We start from the raw sequence: 19,330 nt of genomic DNA on the forward strand, positions 1-19,330 counted from the left end.
GGGGAGATGTGCCAATGGCCAGAACTCAGCAGGCTGGCGATAAAGTATCTGGCTTGTCTGGTAGCCAGTGTGCCTTTTAGCATGTGTTCAATTGTGCAATTGTCACAGTCAGAAGGACTAGTCTCTTTCTTCAAAACATGGAGAGATTGACTATGATTAAAATGAACCAACACTTCATATCACAAGATTACACTGTTCCTGAAAGAGCACAGGAGGAGGGCGACTGGTCAGACTCAAGTGCATTAGCTTACCAACTTTAGGGCAAACTCCCTGAGTTTGAGGATGAGCTCTACTTCCCTGACTAAGTAGGCCACAAATAGAAATTTCACATTATCGGCAAACTGCTTTATAAAAAAAAAAAGGCTATAGATAGATGATGATATTTATATATTTGGTGTCTGACGTATGCAGCACCACCATTCATTCACATGTATGGACTGGACTGGAGATGGACCATTTTGCACAGAAGAATTGCTTAGAGGACATAAAGACAATGACTCCTATCCCTATCCTTCTGTTTTTTCATTCCCTACCTAGGTTGCTTCAGTAAAGATCATTAATGTATTTAAAAGATACAATAGACAAATGTGTCCCACCATACTTGGAATGGGTAACTATTGCACCAATGAGTGATATATTGATTGAGTGTGAGCAATGATGATTTGTGTGGTGGCAGACAGTGAAAGTGTTGTTCAACTAATTTACAAACTTGCCTTTGATTTATTTATTTGTGCATTTTTATAAAGCGCCGACATTACCCGAAGGTGTCAGAGCGCTGTACAATAGAGCTAGTTACGTTACAAAAGAGCAGTGGAACAAAATAAAACATTACAAAGAAAAACAGAAGACTAAAAATTAAGGTTACATAGATACAAATTACGATAAAGCACGCAGGAGAGAGGAATGTACAGGAAAAAATACAAAATGTTACAATGAGGAGCGAACTTCCAAGAGGGGCCTGAGAATGAAAGTATTAGTTCTCAAAGTGTCTTTGGAAGAGGAGAGATTTGAGATTTGCAATGTTTGGGGCCCAATTGGGGATTCTGCCTGAATGTGATGTGATTGGCCATTTCACACTTTGCAAGAATTAGTTACATGGTCTACTCCTTGATGTACTTTTTCTTTCAGGTTCTTCAGAGACCAGACCAGTCATTTTACTTAACAAAACTATACAAAATGCTCTAATTATTTTGCTCTTCTTGTTCATCAACGGCACTACAAGGTCTATCTCTTTCATTTGGGTCAGGTCTCAAGTCAAGACACTGGACAGCACTGCCTCAACAGCCAGAAGAAGGAAGTTATGAACAATGCCTATCCACTTCAAAGGGAAACCAAACGAAAATGTCTCAAAGAGGCCCACTCCCTCAGCCTTGTGGACTAGAGAGAGTTATGTTGATTTGGGAAATGCTGAGAAGTGTGCTGGCTCAAATGTCAAACTCCTCTAATTAAGTGGTTGTGGTCGGGGACCACTGTAACTGAAGACCTATCACATGATGGATGCACTCGGCTAAAAGTTATGACAATTGACAGTTGTTAGATTGATCAGCCAGGTTCATACAGTTACTTGTCTGGGATTGGTTGTAAAATTGTTCTAATTTCTCAGTTAATCACACATGACTGCACCAGTCTATGCACCTGCTCTGCCTCCCTTGGTCCTCATCCACCAAGAAGATTATCTTCTTCTTGACTCTACAAGATCGACATTTGCTGTCTTGCACTCCACAGGCCATCTCTTCCTGTGCACAAAAGCTCTATAGCACTCCTTCTTACCGGACCGGTTCAGCCATGCACCCAAGTCGGACATTCCGAGAGGAAGCATTCACAATGCTGCTTATACAAAAGGCGATTTTGTTTTCCTTGTAGGCCCTTAGCGGCCATCTTAGGAGGTGCCTGGCGCCTAACTTTATCCCGCCAACGTTGTAAGGCTGTGTTGCCTTTTTATGGGTTTTCTGTTGTTCTCACCTTTATTTTAATTTGTTTTCTGTTACCAGTATTCCTGTTAGATAGGGGAGCCTGTGTTGCACGAAGGGGGTTGCTGGACCCCAGTTCAGTTATCTTTACTTTGCCCATCTGGTTTATTAAATTCCAAAGCACCTCAGCACACTTCTCCAGCTTGGCCCCACCTCCGGTCAAGCCCCTTAATGCCAGCCCTCTTGAGGGACCAGGAAGCGTGTCCGTGCCAATAGAGTGCCTAAGGAGCGCCAAAGGCAAGTCCATCTGCACCTGTCCGCAGCCACACTGCACCATGCGCCAGGACCCCTGATCCTCCTGATACCCAGGTCTACTTTAAAGGCAAACGTATGATGAGTGGCAATGCAGACAGGGCCTTGCTGTGTGCTATGAATAATTACGAGTCTCCAGCTGGTCACAACTTAGTGAAGAGGGCCAGGATCAACCAGTAGCTTTTATCAGCAGAAGGTTGACCCCAAGAAAGAAATGTATGGCAGCTATTGAGAGGGAGGCCTTTACTGTCGTCTGGGCCTTGAAGACGTTGAGGCCATATCTGTTTGGCACTCACTTCATTGTTCAGACAGACCATAAGCCCCTATTATGGCTAAAACAGATGAAGGGTGAAAACCTCAAACTTTTGAGGTGGTCCATTTCCCAACAGGAGATGGACTTTTCAGTGGAACATAGACCCGGGAGTAACCATGCCAAAGCAGATGGACTTTCCAGATATTTCCACTTAAAAAATGATGACTCAATTGGGCAAGGTGAGTCCTATCGACTTTCGTTTGGGAGGGGGTTATGTAGGAAAGTAGGATCTTTCTGCCATAGATACCTCCACTTTTTTCCTGGTGTCAGTGTTTTTTTACTGTAGTTTACTGGGATCCTGCTAAACCAGGACCCCAGTGGCAGTGCTTTCTTCTCTAAATTCCAATTGGCATGCAGGAGTACCATTGTAAGTCCTTAGTATATGGTATTAAGGTACCCAGGGCATTGTTACACCAGGGGTCTCCCATGCGCTGCAGCATGTATTATGCCACCCATGGGAGCCCAGGCAAACTCTGTCTTCTGAACTACCATTGCCGACTGCGTGAAATGGTGCTTGCACCTTTCACTTTGGATATAAGGTTTCCCTTATATCCCGGCCGCTGCACTTTTAAATATAAATCCCCCTAACGTAGGCCCTTCAGTCTAAGGGCAAGGTTCATGGCTCAAAGTTTGTAGGTACCCCTGCACGTGCAGAGGTACGGCTACAAACCCCAGGCTCCATTCTCTGGGCTTTGTAAGTGTGGGACAGCCATTTTAAGGTATGTAGTGGACACTGGCAAAGTCGAGATGTCCAACTTCATAATGGCTACCGATTCCAGTGTTAGTTGCATGACACCATATACTGGGGGGTTCCCTAGAGGATCCCTCAATACCTACCTGTGTAGCCTTACAGGGTCTGACTGCCAGTTCGTGTTGCTGCCGACTCTAGACAGTGTTCTGCCCCCTGCTGATGAGCTTTACTTGGGCAGGGGAAGCTGAACAAATGATTTTCTGTGGAGGAGAAGTGTGACCACCTCTCCTTCCGAGCGGCACCAGGCTGCATTGAAGGGCACATTTGGTGCCCTCCTTGCATAAATCAGTTTTGCCCAGTTCAGGAGCCCTTGGCTCCAGCTCTGGCGCAAAACTACACAAAGGACAGGGGAGTGTCCGCCCCCCCTGCCCAGCTACTCCCTAGAGAGGTGGCCAGAGCTCCTCCAGGTGGCCACTTGATTCTGCCTTGTTGAATCTTGGCCCCTTGGAGCATCAGGCTGGCTAGGCCAGCTGAGTAGCCTCCCTGCCCCCCCTCCCCTCCGAAAGGCGGGTCACCAAAGACGGGCTGTCATATGAAGACTGTCCAAAGACTCTTCTGTTGGTGGACACCAGAACTCTGCTGTTCTTTGAGGCAGGACCAAAGTCAAGACTGCTTTGGTGGGAAGATTCCTGCTGCATCTTCGTCCCTGTGTCCCGTCAAGTTCTGCAACTCCGTGGCCATGCATCCCCCGATTCACTAAGAACTCAGCCTGCATCCCAGCTAGAATCTCCCTTGAAGTGAAGGAGTTACTTCCTTGCATCCGCAGGCACCTTTACGATGACGACCAGTGTGCTGATCCTGTTGTACCACGGACATCGCCCGGCTCTGTGACACAGGTGGTGCTTTGTTGGTTCTCCAGAGGCCTGACCAGTCTTCTCTGCAACTGGGGTGACTGTAATCCCTCTCCAGCCGACAAGAACCTCCTCCTAGTGCACCGTGCCTGTTTGCCGTTGCCAAGGCTTGTTGGCTCTCTTCAAAATAAATCTTCAAACTCCCGGAAGCACAGCTTCAAGTGCCTGCAACCTCTGCATCGTGGGACTTCATCTCCTGTGTACTGCTGAGGCTTCCCTGTGACTCCCTATGCCTACAGCCACAGAGTCCTCGAGGGGGCTCCATCGAATCCTGCTGGCTCTCCTGAGTGCTGAGGGCTGGCCCTGACTTACCCTTACGGGGTTAGTCCCACAGACCTTGCTGATTTGGAACACAGCATCTTCACCCGCAATCCGTTGTTTGTATCTGCAAGGCTTGTTGGTGGTCCTATCGGTCACTGACTCTCCTGCACTCGTCGACCGGCATGGGGCAGATCGTGGAAGGCTATTGCCTCATCACCTGGGCTCCACAGTTGCTGCTTCAACCTCACCGTGCTACAGCAAGAACCAAAGAAAAAGGTAGGTATTGTGCTCCTCTGCTTCCTGGTCACCTCTGGGTGGTTTGGACTCTGTCCCCTCTGCTTTCATGTTCTTCTCATCTGGATTCCACGTCCTGGTTCCCACGACATAGTAAATGAGACGCTGTAACTGCTGATCTTCCACAAACCTCCATTGGTGTCTATGGGTGGTTCCGACACCATTTCATACCTATGCACCTGGACTCCGTGGTGTAGGTATCCTGGTTCCTTGGGTATCCACGAATGGAGTGGCTCTCCAACCTTCCTTGATCCAAGTGGTTCCTTCTGGGTCCTTTGGAAAGGGTCCTAGAACTGTTAAATTCCAACCACAACTTACCTTGTGTTATCCTATTGACTTTTGACCCGGTGTAACCACTCTGCACCCAGGCACCTTGGGGTCTCCGGCTACTCACCTTGGGTGTTTCCATGTTCCCACTAGGGACCTCCATCTTTGAGTACTAGTCCCGTTTTGGTACTTACCTCGAATTCCACTATTTTAGTATATGGTTTGTCCCCTCGGTTAGGTCCTATGTGTTTTCTATGCTACTTACCTATTTCTGAAGTATTTCTTGTGTGTAGTATATATTTCTGGGTAGGAGATATACCAAGTTAGTGTCTAATGTGTAGTAATAAATACAAAGTATTTTTATACTCTCCTGGTGTGGTTCTTTCTTGTGTGAAAAGCGTACTGACTGACTATAGTGGTAAATGCACTTGCTATACACCCTCCTGAATAAGCCTTAGCTGCTCTCCACAGCTACCCCTTGAGAGCTCTGGTTTTCAGGGACCTAAACACTATCAATAAGGGTTGCCTGGACTCAGTGCACAATGCCTCATCATAGGTAGACACTATATACTGAGCCAGCCTCCTACACACCCTTTGTCTGGAGGCGCTGCTAGGGGTGTGGAGGGGTCCCTGTATCCTCTTTGTGCCGCCTGGAAAATGACGGAGTCTGGTTTGGGGTGACCTGTTAGGCAAGCTGGTGCGTCCACCGGGGCCTTCTATTTTATATCGAGTCGTGGCAATACTGATGTCACTGAGGCTGGATTGCGCTTAACCTTTAAGCCCTCATCTTAAATGTAATCAATAAAGGGCATGGCCCTGACAGTTTATTTATAAAAGGTTCCTTGAAATCATAAAGAAAACAGACTGTAGGAGGCTGGCTTAGTATATGGTGCACACTTATTTAAGTGAAGCACCTTGCACTAATCCAGGCAACTCGTATGGTGATTTTAGTGGTCTTAGACCACCTTAGAAAGCTCTCTAAGTGGTAGCTGTGGAGAGCAGCCTTCAGGCTTAGTCCAGAAGGAGTGTAAAGCAGCTGGTTTCACCAGTACTAATATAGTGTAGGTTGAGCAAAAAAGAACCACACAGTGTAGTTATAAAAATATGTATTTATTATAGCCACTCACTAACACAATGTAATATCTCCTACTCGGAGACATAATCACAATACACACAATACTTCAGTAATAGAACAGGTAAGTAGCACAAATACACAGCAGTCTCCAGGGGGAGACCAAACAATATACCAATAAAGTGGAATGCGAACCACGACTGAAGTCAAACTGGACCCAGAAGATTTTGAAATGCCGGGAACCCAAGGAACTACCCGAGATAAGTACCCAGGAACCCCACGGAGGCCGTGTACAGAGTGGGAACACGACTGCATGCTCAAAACAAATCAATGGGGACGTCGCGGTTGCAGTATTAAAGAGGAAGGACCCTTCCCCCGAGGACCCTGAGGAAACCCAGTGGAAGAGGGAAGGTTAGAGAGTAACCACACCTGTGGATACCCCAGGAACCCCAAGATACCTACACCAGAGAAGCCGGGTGCATAGGTGTCAAGTGACGCCGGAAACCGCTGTAGACCACAACGAAGAACTTCAGTGAAAATACCGCTGGCGAAGAAGGTGAAACTGTCCGGTGGAATCAAAGGGTGGGTTCTTGAAGAGGCGTACTTGCAAGCAGAGGGGACAGAGTCTATGCCACTTGGAAGTGACCAGGAGGCGCAGAAGACCAATGACCACCGATGAACGAAGATGCAGAAGAGTTCACGGTGACCTTGTGGCTGTGGGGACCAGGTGAGAATGTCGAAGAACAGGAACTGTTCATTTGCTGTCCACATCGGAAGTGGAGAGCCCTGGGGGGGTTGGAGTCCGACAGGAGAACCAAAAAGCCTTGGCAGCAGCAACAGACGAAGAAAGCAAAGAAGGTGCAGTGTCGGGACCAGCAGAGCAGGCCCGTGCAAGCAGGTGAGCCCACTGGAGCCAAAGAAGACCCTCAAGAGGATCCACAGGCTGAAGGCACAGGAGTCGCAAGAGGCCTTGAGCAGCTCACCAAGAAGACAGGCCTACGGTGCAGAGGATGTGGTGACAATCAAGATCTTGGTAGCAAGAGATGCTGGAGGCTGGTGCTTCTTGGAGCCGGAAGATTTTTGGAGAAGAGAGTCAAAAAGCCTTGTCAACGGAGAGTCGACGCCGGGCACAGGGGTACTGCTCGAGTGGTTCCGACGAGGGATACTGACTTCAAACTTTCTGTGAAGAGAGAGCAGGTCTCAAGGGAGTTGCAGTACCACCACCTGTGTTGCTGAACCTTTTGGAGTCCGTTGGAGCTCAGATGCAGCAGACCGGTCAGCTTTGTTTCGATGCCTGCAGATGCAGGGGAGTGACTACTTCACACCAAGGGAGATTCCTTCAGAATGACGAGACAAGGAGCAGCAGGAAGCTTTCAGATGCAGTCTTGGTTCCCAAAGTGAAATCAAGTGAAGTCCAAATTGCCAAAATGGTTGAAGATGAAGTGAATTCAGATCTGAATGAATTTGAAGAGCCACCCACAGGTACGCCCTTAAATACCCTAAGAAAAGGGTTGGGACGATTCAGGTATCCTTCCCAGGGGAGGGGCTGGACAGAGGGGAGGATACTCCCATGTCCTTTGTCCAGTTTCGCACCATAGTGGAAGCCAAAGGCTCCCTGAACTTGTTCCAACTGGAATATGCAATGAGGGCACCAAATGTGTCCTTCAAAGCAGTCTAGTGGCCTGGCAAGCGCCCCCACCCCAGCCCAATACACTAAGTCCTGCCTGGGAGGTGGTCACACCTCGATGTGACAGGAAACCTATTGTTCTACCTTCCTCTGCTCAAATCTGGCTCAGCAGCAGGAGGGTAGACTTGTCTCTGCGGTTGGCAGCAACACTAACTTGCTGTTAGAACCTGAAAGGCTAGGACCGGGAATACAGGGGGGCTCCCGTAGGATCCAACACTGGAATCGGTTTTGGGGTAGGATTCCAACTTGTTTGATACCAAATATGACCTTTTTCGGTGCAGCAAATATACAGTCAGACATCCTGTATTTGACTGGATGTCCACTATACGTATAAAATGGCTGACCGCACTTACAAAGCCGAGAAAATTGACTCCTGGTTTGTAGGGGGTGTCCTACTTATGCAGGGCACCCTCACACTTAGAGCTCAGCACCCTGCCTTCAGGACTGAAAGGCCTACCTTAGGGGTGACTTATAGGTTTTAAGTGCAGGGACCTCAGATATAAGGAAACTTATATCTGTGGTGAGTGGTGCTAGCACCAGCTCACACAGGCTGCAATGGCAGGCCTGTAGTCACTGTTTGAGTGGTCTCTCATGGGTGGCATAATACATGCTGCAGCCCATGGAAGACCTCTGGTGTACATATGCCCTGGGCACCTTAGGACCACATACGGGGGACTTATAAGGGTACACCAGTAGCCAATTAGGAAGGTACCAAAGTACTTACCAAGTCCAATTTAGGGAGAGCGCACAGTGACTGGGGTGCTGATTAGCAGTATCCCAGTCATACTCGTCAGAAAAACAGAGTGACACCAGCAAAAAGTGGGGTTAACATGAAAGCTGGTTCTACTTTCCTACAGGCCACAAAGCTATACTGTTAACATCTGCTTTCTCAAGCTGCAATGCAGCCCTGAGGAGGCAAGCACTGTTTATCGCGCAGAGAAAAATAATGGAAAAGAAAACAAAGATCGCGGAACCCATACCCGATGCAAGAATGCGGGCTATGAATAATAATTTCCCTTTATTGGTGGGATTTCGACCACCTGTGAATAAAAAATAAAAAGTACAAATGTAAAGTAAAAAACGTCAACAGAGCTGAATTTATTAACAGAATAAATAAGAGCACATTGAACTGTTTTAGAGATCAAGTTAACCACACCTATAACATGGCTTGAAAACAAAAATGGGAGTGGATGGACTAAGGGAAGCACAATAGGGAGACAGCTTGAAACACATGCACTCTTGTGGAGTGCCTAAGCAAAAAGAAAAGAGCAATGTCCTAAAAGTGAGCAGTAGAAGGACACAAGTAGGCTATGCTCCAGGGTCAAGACAGACACAAGACGGACAAGGCAAGCCAATGAATGAGAGGCAAGCAAAAGAGACTGACAAAGCTAAACAGTGGTAAGCAATTGGCAAGCAAGCCCCTCCATGTTCTTCGCAATCCCTCAATATGTATTTTGCAACAAGAATATGTCCCACAATATGTCTTTTACGACCACAGATGACATTTGAATCACTTTTGATTTAGTGACTCACGCACAGCTCTGGCAAACGCTGGATGGGATGGCCGCCCCACATGATAGAATATGCTTCTTATCCCAGATATATGCCTACCTAACTTCAAGGATAAGCTATGGCCCAAACGGGGAATGTACCTCACAATTTAAAGTTACCCATGGAATTAGACAAGGCTGCGTCCTCGCGCCTCTTATTTTCTCTTTACATTAATGGTATCGACTCTTCATTACAAAATTTAAGGGCAGATGCCCCAGTCATAGGCAAATGTATAACCCCTGTTTTGCTTTACGCAGATGGTGACGTCCTAATTTCGAGGACTGCAAATGTCCTACAAAGCCTAATAGATAATTTTTCCTGATTTAACCCCGGGCGTAGCACTACGCTTCGCCCACGTAGTGTACGTAGCGCTGCCTGCTTCGCACTTTCCGAAGTAGGCGAAGCAGGGCAGCGCTACGCACACGCCGAGGGCGAAGCGTAGCTGCCTGCCACCCGCCACCCACCTCCCGCCTGCCCTCCTTTTAAATAATATCAGCAATGAAAAATAAATTAAAGTAAAGCGACTTACCTTAAGCGCGGCATCTCCGGGGCTCCCTCTTTCTCGTTTCTAATTTCTTCTGGCAAATGCGCATGCGCGGACACCCGCGCATGCGCATTTCTTGTGAGAAATGCGCATGCGCGGGCGTCCGCGCATGCGCATTTGTCAGAAGAAATTAGAAACGAAGAAGAGGGAGCCACGGAGACGCCGCGCTTAAGGTAAGTCTCTTTACTTTAATTTATTTTACATTGCTGATATTATTTAAAAGGAGGGCGGGCGGAAGGTGGGTGGCACGTAGTGGGGCTACGCGAAGCGCGTAGTGTGCGTAGATTTGGGCACACTACGTGCTGCTTCACGTAGCCCCACCCTTAATTTTAGGACTGCAAAAGATCTAAAAATCAACCAGAGTAAAACACTAGTTATGTCTTGCGGGAAAAGTAAAACTATGATTAGAAGACATTACGTCGATGGAGTACCCATCAAACGGACTACTACTTTTTCATATCTGGGGCTTCTTTTTAAAAGTAATGGATCATGGAACGCACGTATTAACCTATGTAAATAAAAATGTATAAGATCGAGTGAGACAATTTTTAGATTCTGTCAAAAAATAGGCAGTAAGCCAGTGCGAGAAATCCTTAAGCTATATGGAGAGGCTCCTACCGGGTCCCTGCCATTCCACCGGGGACTTGCCTGATCACAAGTAGGCAGAAACGCGGGCAGTTGTGTATTTCTGAGTGAGTACAATGGTAACGCATGGGCTCCCCAAGCACGTTGAGTATCGCTTTGAGTTTATGTGACCATGGTATATGCTTATTTTCTCCATCTAGATTTGGAAATCACGTATTATGTGATCTCGTCCCCTTGAGGTGCGCAAACTCCGCTCTCTAAGTAAGCGCACTTGCTCTCTCCCTTTTTTCGTTTTCGACCGTTGGTTTATTTCACTTTGTCACCAAGCTAAACGCTCTGGATAGTCACCTCGTTTTAGCGGCACGCCCACCGCATTGAGTGAGGCTGTGTATGTTTTTACCCACCACTATATTCGAGTTACACGTGGGTTCACTTTTACCAGGGCTCTCGGGATATTTCCCGTTTTACCCCCGGTTACACTGGTGCACTGGTACATTTGTACTCTTATCAGAGTACTTTGACGCCCACGATTTTGCTATTCGTATGAGTGGGTATGGAATTGATGTGTATGGCTCGTGTTCACTACTAATTTAGGTATGTGACTTCAGATCACTTACATTATATTTGTTATTGATTGTCTGAGCCGTCACCCTCATCTTTGGTGAGGTTTGTCTAGGGCTGCACGTCTGTGTTACGCACACCGTATTCCTTTTGGCAATAAGTATGAGCACTGACTCAACGGATAGAGTGACTATTATGTGTTGTATATGTTTGTCCTTTGTTCGTTTGTTTTTTACTACAGATTTTTCCTTTCAACAAGTGGTGAAAGGCTTTCCTAACCGTGAGTAGCGGGTTAGGTTTCTATCACGGATCTAGGGCAGGGCACACCTTAGCGAGTGTGCACCACCCAGGTCACGTCGCATGGTCCTGACGAAAACCTAAGCAATATCTACCTATGGTTGAAACATGTAGACCTATTATATATTTTTCTCACCTTTTTTTGTTTATCATCAGATACCATAGGTCAATTTAACCTTTTTTGGCATCTTCACTACTTTTTAACTATTGTCCAAATTACCCTGGAATAAAATTATTTTAATTGGGATAAATTTGGCCAATTTTTATCTAAATTCACTATTCACGTTCATCCCCAAACAAACCAGCTCCACTGTAGTCAGGTGTCGCAGCACACCCGGATGGCACTCGGCTATCTGGGTGGGACCTCGATGATGAAGCATGTCACCAACCAGGTTGGTGAGTGAGAGGTCTTCTTAAGAAATATTTTTTCTGCTCCACGTGCATACACCCTTTAGACAGTTCTTTGTCGATTGGGAGTACTCCCTATCTTTGTTTGAAAGCATTATGGGGTAGGACATACATTACTGCACTACAAACCCTCAAAAATAAATTTCTAAGGAGGGTTTTATCGGTACCAAACTCAACAGCTACCTTCATTGCTCATAAGGAACTGAATGCACCCTATATTGGCGACTTGATTAGTATGGCTGCGCTTACACTGTGGTTCAGAATATGGTCCAAAGATGAGACGCATTTTACTAAAGATATAATAAAGGACTACCTTACACTAGATCAATATAGGAAGATGCCATGGTTAAAGTACATTTTTAGCCTTTTATCCGAGTGCAATGTGGCAGTTGATCCCCGCGACCCCAATACTATCCTGAATTATACCAAAGGGGAGCTAAAAAAGAGATTATTGGAATCAAGAGAATCTGTAAGAGAGTTGGAAGCAAGGAAAAAATCACTTGTTAGTTCTTACTGTGAAGGTCCGATTTTAGCAGGCAGTCAGCTATATCTAACAGCAATAAGAAATCCACAACATAGATTTTTTCTAACTAGGCTAAGGCTGAGCACGGTGCACTTTCAGGTCGCTTTCCCCAAGATGGGCAAGTGGAGTGCCAACCTACCCAAATGCCCGTGTGACGGCAAAACGCTCCAGTCCACCTTGCACTTTTTACTTTTTTGTAAATTTTATAGGGACATCAGAAATGCAATCTTACGGCCTTTTTTATGGACAACAGATTGTTTACGTATAAATCTGCCTTTTAAAGTATATGTAATTTGGAAAATGTAACAACATGTAATACTGTTATTCTCTTTGTACAATTGGCCATAAAGAGAAAAAAAGGCCCTTTCATATCTGGAACTGTTGAATTATGAAAATGAATAGTTATCCATCACGATGAAATAGTTTGCATTCTCCGATTATTTTTACCTTTGGATAGTTCTGTGATGCCAAGTTATATTAATTATCTTGTCTTGACTGAAATTTATACCTAAATGTTTTGTGTATTGAATGCTCTATTTTTATATTCCACAGATGAAATGATTTTTATGGAGGTATGATGAATTGTTTTTATGTGGTATGCTTTTATGGATATATTGTGTATATTCAGAATAAAGCAGATTTGACTTGACATTTGAATCATCCTGGACCAGGGAGAAATGGCAGACCTCATTCTGCTCGACCTCTCTGCAGTCTTCGACATTGTTTTCCATAACACCCTCATCAGAAAACTCCACAAGATTGGCAACAAGAATCTGCTCTCAAATGGATCTCTTCCTTTCTCATAGGAAAAATACAAAAGGTCAGGCTGCCACCCTTAACATCAGAGACCAAGAAACAGATATGCAGAGTTCCCCAGGGAATATCCCTCAGCCCCACCTGTTTCAACATATACATGATACCACTCACCAACATCATCCGATCACAAGACATCATCGTCATCTCCTATGCCGATGATCCCCGTAGCAAAGTGGGTTTATGTTGCAGTAACCCCCCCCCCCACTTTTTGCCAGATTTCTGACGCACTGTGACTTGATGTGCCCTAGGTCACTGCCAATAAGTTTCCTAGGGCCTGTGTGATCTTTCCTGAAACTGTACCCATGTGCCCCCAATTGGCACCTCTCTGGCCACCTGTAAGCCTCTTGTAAAAGCTAACATGGGTGTCAAGGGCACTGTGACCAGGGAAGGCCTCTAAGGGCTGCGGCATATATTGTGCTACCCTTAGAGGTCCTGTGCCTCACACACTGCCATTGCAGGCCACGTGATTAGGTGCAGAGAAAAGTGAAGAGTCAACAAGGCGCACATACATGTGTGCCATACCTGCAACCAACTGCCTATGCTATAGGTAAGACACCCCTCTAACTGGGTGCACAATACCACGGTTGAGGGTACAGTTGCATGAGCACTGTACCCCTACAGTGTCTACGTCCATTTTTAGACATTGTAAGTGCAGTAAAGCCATAAAGAGTATATGGTCTAGGATTTTCTCATTACAAACTCCACAGCACCATAATGGCTTCACTGAATTAGAGGAAGTTTGGTAGGAAACTTCTCAGAATAATAAACCCACACTGATGCCAGTGTGGGATTTATTATACAATGCACTCAGAGGGCATCTTAGAGATGCCCCCTGAAAAACAACCAGCCTCTGGTGGGTCCCTTACTGGTAAACACCAGCCAGCCACCACAAGACAAGTGGGAATGGAGCCTTCGCTTCCTGAGCCCATAGACAAAGCCTTTCCTGGGTGGAGGTGTTCATCCCATGTCAGGAAGAGCCATCTATGGCAGGGGAGCTTCAAAGGCCTTGCCGCCTTTGCAACACAAACCCCAGCCTCTCCTACTATCAGGAGCAGGCCCACTTCCTGTCTCACCCCCTTTATGGTGGCAAGATAGGCAGAAAAATGTAGAGCAGCTCAGAAGTGTGCCCAACCCTGCCAACCCCACCCCTCAGGTGGGGGAGGCGAGGTGAAGCCCATACTTCAATGCCCACCATATTGCAGATGGCAGGCAGTCTCCAATCAGGATAAAGGATTGTGCCCACACCCCCACGTGGGGTGAGCACACCAAGGGTGTAGTCACCCTAAGGTCAGTAGCCCATTGGCTGCTGCCTTGAGACCCCTTTAACGCCCCTAAATTTAGTATTTAGGGGCATCCTGAACCTGGTTTGAGGAAGAAGAAGGACCGAAGAGCCGTACTGACCCAGGAAGAAGAGGAAACCAGCTGCTTTGGCCCCAGCTCTACCGGACTTTCCCGACTCCGACCTGCCTACAGCAGAGAAACCGGCGTCTCCCGCAGCCAGCAGCCCCCCAGAGCCCGGAGGACTTGCACCGGATTTGCTCTAGTGAAAGACTCCTGGACCAGAACCGGACCGCAATGGTCCGGCGATCCTGCACCACTCTGCAACCAGCCGCCACAGCCCAAGCGGCCCTATACCCCAAATAGCTGTCCGCAGCAATCGTGGCCTAGGACCTGGTTATCCCGATCTCCCAAAAGCTTTGAGATGATATCGGCAGCCTCAATCTGAAAGACCCACCGCCTGACCGCGACCCAATGAGGTAAGAAGACCACGACAGCGACCGAAGCGGACTGAAGAGTCGGACAACGACCATAGGCAGTCAGAAGAATCCATCTCCAAAAGGCCTTCCCCGGCCTTCGGTGACCCCACTGACGGTATCTAAACATCCCTCAAGATCCCAGCTTACCTCTCCAGCCAGTGGTCACCTTCAGGAAGTCTCCCTGCCCGAGCCTGCAGCTTCTTTTCAAAACCACAGATCTTTATTGGTATCCATTGGGTCCCCAACGTCGCCTTGGCACTCTGCACCCGGCCGCTCCTGTGCTGGTGGTGCAACTCCTGTGCTGATTGTTGGCCGCTGCAGTGATGATCTTAACCCCGGGAGCTGTGCTCCCACACGGAGTGCCCGCTGGTCAGCAGTACCAAAGCGAAGGCCCCCCAGCCATTACCTAACATTGGGCTCCTGCACTCTGCACCAGGATGCCTAGAGCCACCGGTGGTGCAACTTGAGTGCCCTCCTAGACCTTGGGGAACCTTGGTCCTAACCCCCAACACTCACCCTTGTAAGTTGAGTACTCGCGTTCAAAACCGATAACCATTTTTTTCCCATAGGAACCCATGTAAGGAGATTTAGGCCTAAAATGTGACTTAGTGTTAAACTGTATTGTATGCAGAGAGAAGTAATTCTATTGCAAAGTATAAAAAAGTCATAATTACCTTGTGTTTACAGAATCTAAGGTGTGGTATCTAGGCATACCACCCCAGTACGCAAAGCAACCCAAAACTATTCCAAAAGTAATTCCTGTATAATTTAAACCGATTTCTAAGCATTAACAAATCTGTAACAAATGTAATTCCAGGTACAATGGCATTTTCTTGAATGGTCTTGCATTTCTAAAATATGTTTCACTTACCTGTACCAAGTCCTGCTTGGTTCTGAAATAAAGTAACACAAGAAGGGAGTGAAGAGGTAATGCTCACAAGAGAAGAAGAGGTGGATAAGTCCTCCTCAAGTTATATTGTCCAAAAACAAAGGGATCCACCATTATGGGAAAGTATAGAAGTGTTCCTCCAGACTACGTGTTTCTCCTACAATGATGGAAAGCACACAGCTTTGTTTAAATACACCTCACCCACCAAAAGGACCCTTGGTAGCATGCTTCATCATCGGGGTCTTACCGCCCCGCTGCGGAACGGGGCGTGCTACGACCTACGACTACGTGGGAGCACTGGTTATGAAAAACAATACTATGTGTGGTGTAGGAGTGTGAGTGGAAGTGTCAGAAGTGAGTGAATGGTGAAAAATGAAAAAATACCTGGCTCATTGGAAAAAATAAATGTTAATGTTCCTTTGAGCTGGTATCGTTAAAAGTGGGGAATGAGATGGAGATACTATGCTTTAATGAGCAGTTTCTCCTGGGCCGACATGTTTCAAAGCCCTCCCCTGGCTTCTCATCAGGACCTAGAAGAGATCCCTTCAAAACTCAAATTAAAACAACTGTGTCCTGACAAAGTGGTGCACATAAATTTAACATGCACAGTATACTATACAACAGTAGGTATATTGATGAATGGGTTCTGGAACAATAAAAACAGAGTTAAAATAACTTAACACATCCAAACTGCACCATATATGGTGTTGACCTGTAAAGAAAAGTGATATATTTCTGTGACATATTTCTCTTATCTTTATGCGTTATAATTGGTAATCAGTGCCATGTTATGCCGGCGAGATGGGACAATACAAAAACATAGATACACAAAACATAAAACACACACTCTATATCTAAGGACCGCGTGGTGTGCGCATCCATATGATAAGTATAACTGAGAGTATCTTTTTAATATATCTCTCCTTCAAAAAACAGTTTAGTGACAGATAAAGAAGTCTCCAAAGTTCAGGCTGTTCACGTACCCTTATATTGCCCAGATAATGCCGCATGAGCCTTCAAAACGGGAGGGAGGGGTACCTGTACTCACAAACTGTTAAAAGAAATTGAAAAAGAAAAACTGTTGGTTTTAAGAACCTTCCTAATTGAGCAGTGTTTCACTGATGCAAATCGGCTGTTCCGTACTTACAATATCAAGTTACCTCCTCACCAGGACACTGCCTCGCCGCGGCTCCGTGGAGCATTGAGCCAGTGTGGGCAGTGTCCTTAAATACTGAGCATAATTGGTAGTTTTGCCGCCAAAAAACTGCACTAATTGGTACAAACACAAGACCGTCAGAAAATTCAAGATGGTGACCTAGAATGGCACCTCCGGCTGAATGTGTTAGTTCCTCACTTCCTGTTGCATGAGGGTTTTTGTTCCTCACTTCCTGTTGCTCAAGGGTGCCTGTAGTATAGCCCTAGGAGCGAAAAAGTCTAGTGCGCTAACTAGAAGGACACTACCTCTTCCTAACTCTTTAAACTATCCGAGCATAAAATGTAGACAAGCCGGATAATGAAAAAAAATGATAATATTAAAAAAAAAAAGTAAACCAGGTCTGGGCACGTATTTATTTAATGGTACATGTAATCGCGTTTATGGTAGACATTGTACCAAGGAAGTGTGCAGCCAGATATGTGGGTTACTCTGAAGTGTTTTTTTCATGTTTCATAATATGCATGACAAAAAGTTGCTTCAAAAGATTTTTATGTAGAGGACATATAATGGTAATGACACCTATCTACAGAAGGGTGAGCTCAAGATGGCAAAAGTGAATAGGAGTGGAAAAACGTGTGGCAGGACATTAAATTCCACAGGGTAATGTACAGGCCACATTATTTCAGGGGTGTTTTTCTGCTGGCCCCACGTGATTAATAGAAGGTTGGCTAACATAAGGGTTCTGCCCAGTCCTTTCAAGAGTTTCTATGCAGTGCATTTGCAGTAGTTTTCTCTTCCAAGAGCTAGTGACAAAAGTCAAGGGGCGGATATAAATCAGCTAAATTGTCCCCAGGGGATGTCGTCGTTCAGACCTGTAATGTGTGTGCCCAAGCGGGACACCCACCGCTGTTCCTTCTTGAGAAGACCATGTTCACTGTTCAGTTGTTCGATAATATTCCAATGTAGGTTTTCCATTGTGTGTTGGGTTGTCAAGTAGTGGGTAGCCATTTTTGTAGTGCTTCTTTTGCAAGGTACGTTGCTCCTGTGCACTACGAAAATTACTACCCACTACCTGACAACCCAACACACAATAGAAGACCTACAGAGGACCATTATCGAACAACTGAACAGTGAACATGGTCTTCTCGAGAAGGAACAGTGGTGGGTAGTGTCACTACTTACAATACCAACTCCAATCAAGTGACAAAAATTGTAAACAAACATTGGAGACTCCTGGCATGCGGAACCCTCAACCTTCCCAAACCAATGTTTGCACACAAAAGGGGAAGGGGCCTGGGGGACATGCTGGTCCACACAAGACCACAACACACCTTAGCAATTGAGGCAGAAAATACCCTCCTACCCCCAGTGAAGGGCCATTATCCTAGTGGTAATTGCAGCACTTGCCACCTATTCCTACTGGGTAACAGTATACTGTGCATGTGCATTTATGTGCACCACTTTGTTAGGATTATATGTAAATACACAGTTGTTTTGATTTGAGTGTAGAAGGGATCTCTTCTAAGTCCTGATGAGAAGCCAGGGGAGGGCTTTGAAAAATGTCGACACAGGAAACTCTGCTCATTAAAGCATAGTATCTCCATCTCATTCCCCGCTTTTAACAATACCAGCTCAAAGGAACATTAAAATGTATTTTTTCCACTGAGCCAGGTATTGTTAAATGTTTCACCATTTACCGTTCACTCACTTCTGACCCTTCCACTCACACTCCTACACCACACATAGTATTGTTTTTAATAACCAGTGCTCCCACGTAGTCGTAGGTGGTAGCACGCCCCGTCCCGCAGCGGGGCAGGAAGACCCCGATGATGAAGCATGCCACCAAGGGTCCTTTTGGTGGGTGAGGGGTATTTAAACAAAGCTATGTGCTTTCCACCAGTTTAGGAAACACACAGTCTGGAGGAACACTTCAATGGTTCTGAAATAAAACTTAAGTATACGTTTTTTTAAACTTACCTAATTGGGCTGGATTCTGTCTCCGAGTGTGTGTATCAGCCCTTGACTGAGTGAATACAATAAATGCTTGACACACCCCCTGGATAAGCCTAACTGCTCGCCCACGCTACCACAAAGAGAGCTGTTGGTACTTACCTAATTTAGCTTCTGCTAGACCTCTGGGGACTCCCTGGACTCTGTGCACATTATACCTCACTTTGCTATAGAATCTAAAGAGCCAGCTTCCTACAACATGAAACTCATCTTCTCCACGACGAACAAGACAGCCAACACCTGAACCAACTTCACCAACTGCATGACCATGGTAGCAGACTGGATGCAAACCAACTGCCTGAAGCTCAACTCTGACAAGACGAAAGTACTGGTCTTCGGCAACTAGTCTTCCCCATGGGACTCCACCTGATGCCCATTGGCGTTAAGACCAATACCCACACCTACAAACCAAGCAAGAAATCTTGGGATCATCCTTGATGGCAAGCTGAACATGAAATCTCAAGTCAATGCAGTGTGTACCTCCTGCTTCCATATTCTATACATGGTGTGAAAAA

At 46.1% G+C, this 19,330-nt stretch overlaps 1 protein-coding gene across 5 annotated transcripts in view; it reads right to left on the reverse strand.

Moving 5' to 3' along the window:
* Positions 1-19,330, reverse strand: part of STK33 (serine/threonine kinase 33) — a 1,543,521-nt gene that overhangs the window by 305,401 nt on the left and 1,218,790 nt on the right. The window lies entirely within an intron of this gene.

This window comes from Triturus cristatus, chromosome 3_2 (genome assembly GCF_964204655.1).
Source record: "Triturus cristatus chromosome 3_2, aTriCri1.1, whole genome shotgun sequence".
Lineage (NCBI taxonomy): Eukaryota > Metazoa > Chordata > Amphibia > Caudata > Salamandridae > Triturus > Triturus cristatus.